Source organism: Cervus canadensis, chromosome 5, assembly GCF_019320065.1.
Source record: "Cervus canadensis isolate Bull #8, Minnesota chromosome 5, ASM1932006v1, whole genome shotgun sequence".
In the NCBI taxonomy this organism is placed as follows: Eukaryota; Metazoa; Chordata; class Mammalia; order Artiodactyla; family Cervidae; genus Cervus; species Cervus canadensis.
The window spans coordinates 33,429,560-33,438,870 of NC_057390.1; the positions used below are offsets into that span (position 1 = coordinate 33,429,560).

General features: G+C 36.3%; 1 non-coding gene across 1 annotated transcript; it reads right to left on the bottom strand.

The window, feature by feature from the left end:
• Positions 1–7,795: 7,795 nt before the first annotated feature.
• Positions 7,796–7,902, bottom strand: LOC122442838. The gene has a single exon (XR_006269811.1). It is a non-coding gene; the product is annotated as a U6 spliceosomal RNA (small nuclear RNA).
• Positions 7,903–9,311: the final 1,409 nt, after the last annotated feature.

The following is a 9,311-nucleotide window of genomic DNA, read 5'->3' on the forward strand; positions in this document are numbered from 1 at the left end:
CATGCAGGTTCTTTACCAGTAGGGTCACCTGGAAATTCATTGGTCATTCTTCAAGTTTGTTCACTTACAAATGGAAATTTTTCAACCTCCTTGATAAGATCAAATCTTACTAAACACCATGCATGTTTCTGTTAATATAGTTAAAGCACTGCTACGTTCATAATCCTTTGTCTGATAATTTGAATAGTGTTCACTTTTCTTAATAATTTATGGCATCTGTGAGTATTGGAGCCATGCCAACTTTTGCTCAGCCACTGATACAATGCCTTGCACATTATAAGTCATCAGTTCACATAAGCTGAATGAATGATTTCCTTGAGGAGTAAGTATTCAGGCCTCTTTCCAGGCCACCTTCTCCATGTACATTTCTGGTTCACACTGCATAAGAAGAAGTAAGGTTAGGTGAATTTGTCAATTGCTAACATGATATCCTACTATTGAGAATAGTCTTGAAGCAATCCATTTCATAGGCATAAAGATCCCTTGGAGTAGGAAATAGCAACCCACTCCAGTATTCTGGCCTGGAAAATTCCATGGACAGAAGAGCCTGGTGGGCTATAGTCCAGGGGGTCACAAAGAGTCCGACACGACTGAGCACACACATACCACTGCAAACTTACTTAGCTTGCCAAATCCTGCCTCTGGCTACTAAGGCATTCTCCAGTACATTCTGTTGTAGGCAGGATAGTATATTTCATATGTTAGACCATTATACTTTATGCAGACCTTTTACTTATCATCACTTCTCTCAGAGGTGAAAGCATGTCAGGCAGTTGGAGATTCATCGCCCATCCTTTATATTTGAAATACGCGTTTTGGCCTTGACACCATAATAAGCCTACTGTAATATCTTAGAAGGTCACGCCACTTCTCTGGGGTTTCATAGTCTCATCTGTTAGAAGAGGTTATTGATTCACACAGTTTGTAGATCTTCACTAGAGTATTCTGTACCAGATGCTAATGAGCTGTAAAGAATTGCTGCTAACTTATTTGTCCCTCAAAATATTGTAATTAGAATGCTATATCATTGATGTAAAACACTTGGGGCTTTATAAAGATGTATTCCAGTAATGCAAAGTAGCTCTGTGTTTATAAAATTTTTATCATTATAAAAATGAAAGTACTAGTTTACAGAGTATCGGTAAATATTCTAATTTTAAAAGAAAGATGAATTTTGAAGTAAAAGTATTTCTGTGATATAAAAATTTACTATATTGTTTATTTAATATACTATCAAATGTCTCTCATATGCCCATGATTACAGCAATTTTTTGAAACCACAAAGGTAGAGTCTATATTTTGCCAGGTGCTATGATAGTGGGAATTCAAAAATAAATTAGATTCCCCCCCTTCACTCAGAGCTAACTATAAGCTAATAAACATAAATATATTATATATGCTTATTCAGGTAAGCATATAGTCTTATTAAAGCATGCAAGAGCAGAAAATAGTACAGTCTTAGGGGAAATTAAGTTTAAGTTCAAAAAATGCTTTTTGCAAGAAGTTATATCAAGTTGAATCTTATATAACAAGCCAGATTCTGATCCACAGTTTTTCTGTTTCTCAGATCAACTTGTTTACCCTGATTCACTTTGGGAGAAGCTATATATATAGTAGAGAATTTCCTGTTTGTTTGACATTAATTATTATAAAAAGAACACTAGATGTAGTCTATATTCTCACTGAAGTCTAAATACTGAGGAGGGATGAAATGTAAAACAAAGGAAAGTAGAATACTTCAGTCATGAAAGATAACCTGATCAATAATTCCCTGGGCATATAAAAAACTGTGATTACTAGAAGATTTCTATGATTTTTAGGGATTTCTATACTATGTTGAGTAAAAAGAGGAAAGATTCCCAGTGGAAGTAAATTAGTGGATAATAGAAAAGGAAATGTATGTGTAAATGCCTATCCCATAGTGAGATGGAATCATATTATATGGTGTAAGTTCTCAAGAATTAATGGCCCAGATATTTTATACACAAAAGTGTGAAATGTCTCAATTTATTACCCTGTTAGGACAAAAAGAGACTATGAAATAAGCACAGAAGATTGCATTGTTCTCTGCAGCTTCTCAAAAGGCATGGTTTTGTCATCTTTCTGGATAGAAAGGAAGGTTCAGTTCAGTTCAGTCACTCAGTCATGTCCAACTCTTTGCAACCCCATGAATCACAGCATGCCAGGCCTCCCTGTCCATCACCAACTCCTGGAGTTTACTTAAACTCATGTCCATCGAGTCAGTGATGCCATCCAGCCATCTCATCCTCTGTCGTCCCCTTCTTTTCCTGCCCCCAATCCCTCCCAGCATCAGGGTCTTTTCCAATGAGTCAACTCTTTGCATGAGCTGGCTAAAGTATTGGAGTTGCAGCTTCAGCTTCAGTCCTTCCAATGAACACCCAGGACTGATCTCCTTTAGGATGGATTGGTTGGATCTTGCAACCAGTCCAAGGGACTCTCAAGAGTCTTCTCCAACACCACAATTCAAAAGCATCAATTCTTCAGCACTCAGCTTTCTTCATAGTCCAACTCTCACATCCATACATGACCACTGGAAAAACCATAGCCTTGACTAGACAGACCTTTGTTGGTAAAGTAATGTCTCTGCTTTTTAATATGCTACCTAGGTTGGTCATAACTTTCCTTCCAAGGAGTAAGTGTCTTTTAATTCCATGGCTGCAGTCACCATCTGCAGTGATTTTGGAGCCCCCAAAAATAAAGTCAGCAACTGTTTCCACTGTTTCCCTGTCTATTTCCCGTGAAGTGATGGGACCAGACACCATGATCTTAGTTTTCTGAATGTTGAGCTCTAAGCCAACTTTTTCACTCTCCTCTTTCACTTTCATCAAGAGGCTTTTTAGTTCCTCTTCACTCTCTGCCATAAGGATGGTGTCATCTGCATATCTGAGGTTATTGATATTTCTCTCGGCAATCTTGATTCCAGCTTGTGCTTCATCCAGCCCAGCGTTTCTCATGATGTACTCTGCATATAAGTGAAATAAGCAGGTGACAATATACAGCCTTGACATACTCTTTTTCCTATCTGGAACCAGTCTGTTGTTCCATGTCCAGTTTAACTGTTGCTTCCTGACCTGCATAGAGGTTTCTCAAGAGGCAGGTCAGGTGGTCTGGTATTCCAAATCTCTTTCAGAATTCTCCACAGTTTGTTGTCATCCACACAGTCAAAGGCTTTGGCATAGTCAATAAAACAGAAATAGATGTTTTTCTGGAACTCTCTTGCTTTTTTGGTGATCCAATGGATGTTGGCAATTTGATCTCTGGTTCATCTGCCTTTTCTAAAACCAGCTTGAACATCTGGAAGTTCACGGTTCACGTATTGCTGAAGCCTGGCTCGGAGAATTTTGAGCATCACTTTACTAGCATGTGAGATGACTGCAATTGTGCGGTAGTTTGAGCATTCTTTGGCATTGCCTTTCTTTGGGATTGGAATGAAAACTGACCTTTTCCAGTCCTGTGGTCACTGCTGAGTTTTCCAAATTTGCTGGCATATTGAGTGCAGCACTTTCACAGCATCATCGTTCAGGATTTGAAATAGGTATCAGTAGGTATTTGAAAGGTAGGTATCAGTATTTAAATCATACCTCTATGTCTTCTTATATTCTTGGCATTTGATTCTGGCTATAGGGAATGCTAGTAAAGAATCCACCTGCAATGCGAAAGACCTGGGTTCAATCCCTGGGTTGGGAAGATCCCCTAGAGAAGAGAAAGGCTACCCACTCCAGTATTCTGGCCTGGAGAATTCCACTGACTATACACTCCATGGGGTGGCAGAGTCTGACATGACTGAACGACTTTCACTTTCAAGCTTTCACTTTCATAAGGAATGCACACTTTTAAAAAGAAATTACTCAAGAAAACACAATAATCACTCTGATTTAACCATTGATGACTTACTTGGATATAGCTTGCTTTTATTTTTTTTAATTATTTCATTCATTAAGTTAATAATTGTGACTCCCCTATATAAAAACTGGTTTGAAAAATATGCAAACAGATCAGAGGCCAAAAGAGGAAATGGTCATAATAATAACGAAACAATGTCTTGTGATTCATTCCTTACTCTACCCCTCCTCCTGGGTTTGGGAAGAGAAATACCAGCTGATTCAAGGGTCTCCTGGGATTGCTGATTAATCATGGCACTACTTATTGAACCCTAATACAGTCTCTAAATACTTTTCAACATAACAGTTTACCATGAGTTGATAAAATTGGTACAAAAGATCAAATCAGTGTGCTATTGTTGGTCAAGTTGGAGTTAAAAGGTATGTGCTAGAGAGGAAAATTTCACCTTGAATAGAAAGTTTTGCCAGTGACTCCAATTAATTACCATAAAATAAATGCTTCAAGGGGTCTTGTAATAATTTTGATATTAGATTTAACTCTGGGTTTATAGAACACCCAAAGCATATATATATATATGGAATAATTCCTTATATATATAATAATAATAATTCTTTATATTAATAATAATGATCTATATTATATAAAAATATATTATAATAATTCCTTAGCAAAGGAGTTAATTCTCATGGAGTAATGAGAAATAACTAAGTGGTACAATGTGTGATACAGATTGCTAAAAGTATATTTAGAGTGATGGGTTGAGCTAAATTGATCAAGAGATGTATATCCACAAACCAGAAGTATGTCTGAGAAGGCATTTAAATCTGAGAAACTTGTGAACAAGCTTTATTTGTTAAAACAAAGCTGTATTTCCAAAACGAAAGGCAACCCTGAGAAATGCTTTCATCAAAGAAGTGGCAAAAACTGGTCTTTGGAAGCTTTCCAAGATTGCTACTCAAGATTAAAATTTCAGTCACCTTTGCAGAACCATAACAGAGACTGAGTTAGAAATGTAAATCAAATGCAAGATTCATATCTTTTAAACAGTGATTTCCATGGAGGCTGTACTAAATGTTTTCAAAAAATGTAAATTTTCTATTTTTGTGAAAAAATATTCCACATTTTCTAAAAAAGTGTATTTGGAAGAATCTCAAGATCAAATATATAAGACAGATTGCTTATTGCTGAGGGCAGTTATGCAATGACCTCATATTAGAGAATATGATGAATGTGAGTTTTTGTGTTTGTTAGAGGGAAAAAAGGAAACTGCTCAAATAACAAACAATACATAGAACTTATTATTCAGAATCTCTAAAAGGCAGGTGAAGAATAAAAAGAAAGGAAAAGACCTACTATGTGCCTGGCATCTTGTCTGATGTTTTAAACGTATAATCTTATTTAATTCTAAGTTATAGATATATTTTATAGTAAGCAAGATTCAGATTCCACAATGTTCTTAATTATGTAAAATCTGCTCTTTTCATTTTTTTGGATCATAGGTAAGGTAGTTACAATTTTTAATTTAGGGTCTCCCTGAATTTTAAACAAGACGTGACTCATGGGCAAAGCGCCACATCAGCCACTAGCAAAGGATAATTGCTATCTTGTTTGCCAGTGCCAGCATATAGGTACTACTTGACAGAAAGAAGCTGCAAACAGAAGTCAGAGGAGAGGTCATAAACAGGCAGCAGCTTAGGAAATGGGTGAAGTTTGATGATCATGGATAAGTTGGAAGCTTATGTAATATTTCCTAAAAGTAGTATTCTTTGGTACTAACTTTGCCATATACTAGTTGTTTTCACTGGATGAATTAATTAACCTCTCTGAATCTTAGTGTCCTTATTCATAAAATTCATAAAGTGTATAGCCTCAGAGAGTTATGGTAAGAATTAAAGGAGATAATTTTTAAAAAGCTATTACTAGAGTGTTTGCCATGGAAGTAACTGTCACTTTAGATATCCCACCTTTTCTTCACATAGTATAATGAAAGTTAAAGTAGTATAATAGGAATATCATTATTTTTTTTTAAGATTGGATACCTGAATTCTTGCCTCTGATCAATCACTGATTTCCTGTGTATCCAGTTTCATGCATAAAGTAGGAAGACTAGCACTCCCCTTCTATATCCCAAGGGAACATTGTGGGCATTAACAAAAACCGTGTCCCCCAAACAGATTACCAAACTATAATTCTGTCTGGCAAATATAATCCAGCAAAGTAATTTGTAGTAGTAATTTGTCACATTAACTGTCTCCTGCTTTCACCCATGGTAGACATAAGTTGTTGATCTTAATACTCTAGCAGAGTATGAATGAAGTCTCAGAAAACTTCTTATAATGCCCTATTGTTACTGAAACAAACTTTGGTCTGCTCACCCAATGAGCAGCAAAGCCAATCTACTGACATTGGGTTGGGGTGAAGGAAAGTGCAGCATTTGCGTTTATTGCAAGGTACACATTATGGGGCTCAGCATGGAGACCAGGCAACTTATGCTCAAAAAACCTGAAATTTCCCACTGGTTTTCCAGTAAGGGTTTTTAAAGTCAGGGTGAGGGAGAGGCTTACAGAGTGTGTGATCAGCTTGGGCACAGTTCTCTGGTTGGTTGATGGTGAGGTAACAGGGTGATGATTTGAGAATCTCAATCATCAACATTCTGGTTCCAACCAGTCAGGGATCTATGTGTTTGTGGCCAGTGTGCAGTTAACATTTTCCACATAGTGGGTGTTTTAGTACCTGCAAAACTACTCAAGGATCTGGCTCAGGATATTATCTACAGACTTTGAGTAGGAACTAAAGGTACTTAACTTTGTTTTATGATCAAACTATTATTATATTGTCTTTCTTGACTGTTTTCCTTTGTTTCTGCCTTTTCTCACTTTTTTTTATTGGATTTATTCTTTGGAACTTGGGGAAGGCCTAGGACACTAAATCTTTCTTACAAACAAAAGATGGGATGCACCTGGGCCTGTCACTAGGAAGGTACCACAGGATTCTGATTAGTTTAACTATTCGCAGCAACTATCTAACAATTAAAATTTGCCCCAGAAATTTAACTTTGTTTTCTAGACTATTGCTGGAATCATTTAACTCCAATGTCATAAGTGCTGGAGTCACTTGATAGAATCTTAAGCAAGATGTTTTAGGAGAGAGAATATCAAAGGAAAAGTATAAAAATGCAATCAACATTTTGTCCCACCTCCTTCCCAAATCAGTATTTACTGAGTCAACTACATATTCTGTATCACCACCCTTGGGAATAGAGTTCAGGAGAAATATCTGATTACCAATGTGAGAGAAATTTTGCTTAAATAATGTTGCTCCTAAAAAAAAAAAAAATGTTGCTCCTAGAGAGAGGACAAATAAATTATACTTGGTGTCACTGCAAATGAAGCTGACAATGAAATATTACAAAGATCCTACATCATCAGTCTTCCCATCTTTCAAACAAGGTATCTCAGAAACGTTCTTGTCATTGAGGTGCAGTTTGAATACACTTTTTAAGGATGCTTTTTTTTTGCACTTTACCCTTCTAGTTCCTTAATGGTGACCAGCAAGTACAGAAAGCTGAATGTATTTTAAATGGACTTTTGCACAACCAACATTTTGTTGAAAGGGAAAATATTGGGCACACAAGTCATAGGTCTCTACTAAATGCAGATACCTCCAAACAATATATCAAATGCAGTGAGTCTTATCTAAGTATGAACAAGGTACCTAGGCAGGCTTTGCCAGGATAAATGGGGAAGCAGGAGAACTGGGTCCAGACAGAGAGAAGCAGTGAAACTTAGGGATTAGAACTTGGAAAGGACCTAGAGTGTGATATGAGTGTTGGATTGGCAAAAATATATATATGTACTACCCAGTTTGATACTTTGCCCATGGTTAGAATTGCCTGAATTATAATATTTTTTTTTTTTCTTTTTTCTTTTTCAAAAATATGGAACGCTTCACGAATTTGCGTGTCATCCTTGCGCAGGGGCCATGCTAATCTTCTCTGTATCGTTCCAATTTTAGTACATGTGCTGCCGAAGCGAGCACAATTATAATATTTCTAAAGGACTTTTTGTTGAACATATATGATAGTTAGAAAACATTAATAATCACATCACAAATTTAGTCAGAACCAAAGAAATTATGCAAGGAACTTTGCATATGCTACAGATTGTTTTTTATATAATATTTACCAAAAAGTGATATTACATATAGTCTAGTTTTATTCTTCTTTCTATAATTAACCACTGCTAATGTTAAATAAACACATGCTTCTAGGATGAATCTCTGTCATTAAAATAAAAGTAGTCAATAAGGCTTCCTAGATGGTGCTAGTGGTAAAGAACCCACCTGTCAGTGTAGGAGACATAAGAGATGTGGGTTCAATCCCTGGGTCAGAAAGATCTCCTGGAGATGGGAATGGCAACCCACTCCAGTATTCTTGCCTGGAGAATCCCTTGGACAGAAGAGCCTGGCAGGCTCCAGTCCATAAGGTCACAAAGAGTTGGACACAACTGAAGTGACTGAGAACGCAGTCAGTCAGCAGTAATAATGTCATAGATTTCATTTGCTATGAAGCTAATTGAATTGTAAATATTGAATTTAGAAACACTTCCCTGATAATCAAAGAGCCTGGAAAATAGGTCAGGAAGTCCAGTGTGTGCGTTGGGGGGGTTGGGGGGGCAGGTGATATTTATGTCTTATCACATGTAAGCAGTTAAAGGATGACTTCATTATGATGCATCTGTTATCTCTGCATTACAGAGCAAGAAAAAGATCTGGTTTCTTTTCATAAATGTAAGGACATAACCAGGCAGAGGAATATTCAAAGGGAAGAAAACTCAGTAAATGTTCTAAGAAAGGATTAGACATAAGAAATGCCATATAGAAGAAATAAACATAATAGAAGAAATAAACATGCCTCAAACATCAAGACCATTTACAATCTCAGGTTTAGAATGAAAAAATATGTAGCGAAATTATTAATAAGGCAGAATAGATTTAAGCTCTTTTATGTTTTTTTCTAATACTTTATTCATGGGGAACAAAGCAAGCTAAAAATATAATTTTAGGATGCTTTACTACACATTCCCTTTTAAGACAAACTGTATTGTTGACTCTGTCTGCATAGTTGATGTACATTACAGCTAGTTCTAACATACTGATTGATAGAACTGAAGTTTTAAACTTTACTCCATAAGTCTATCTTTTCATGTACTTGTTTGGAAACTAACTATTGAGAAGGCAATGAATACCTTTTAATTTCTTTATAGTAATGTACCCCATCTTCTACCTTTTTGCATCACAGAACTGAGGTGGGGGGAAGAAAATATCATAATATCTTAAAACGATTGTCCCAGCTTGATGCTGTATCTTTCTTTACTTACTAAAAAACTCCTAAAATTACAATAAATAAGCATGAATGCTGCAAGCAATTGTCTTCAAATTTGGGAAAA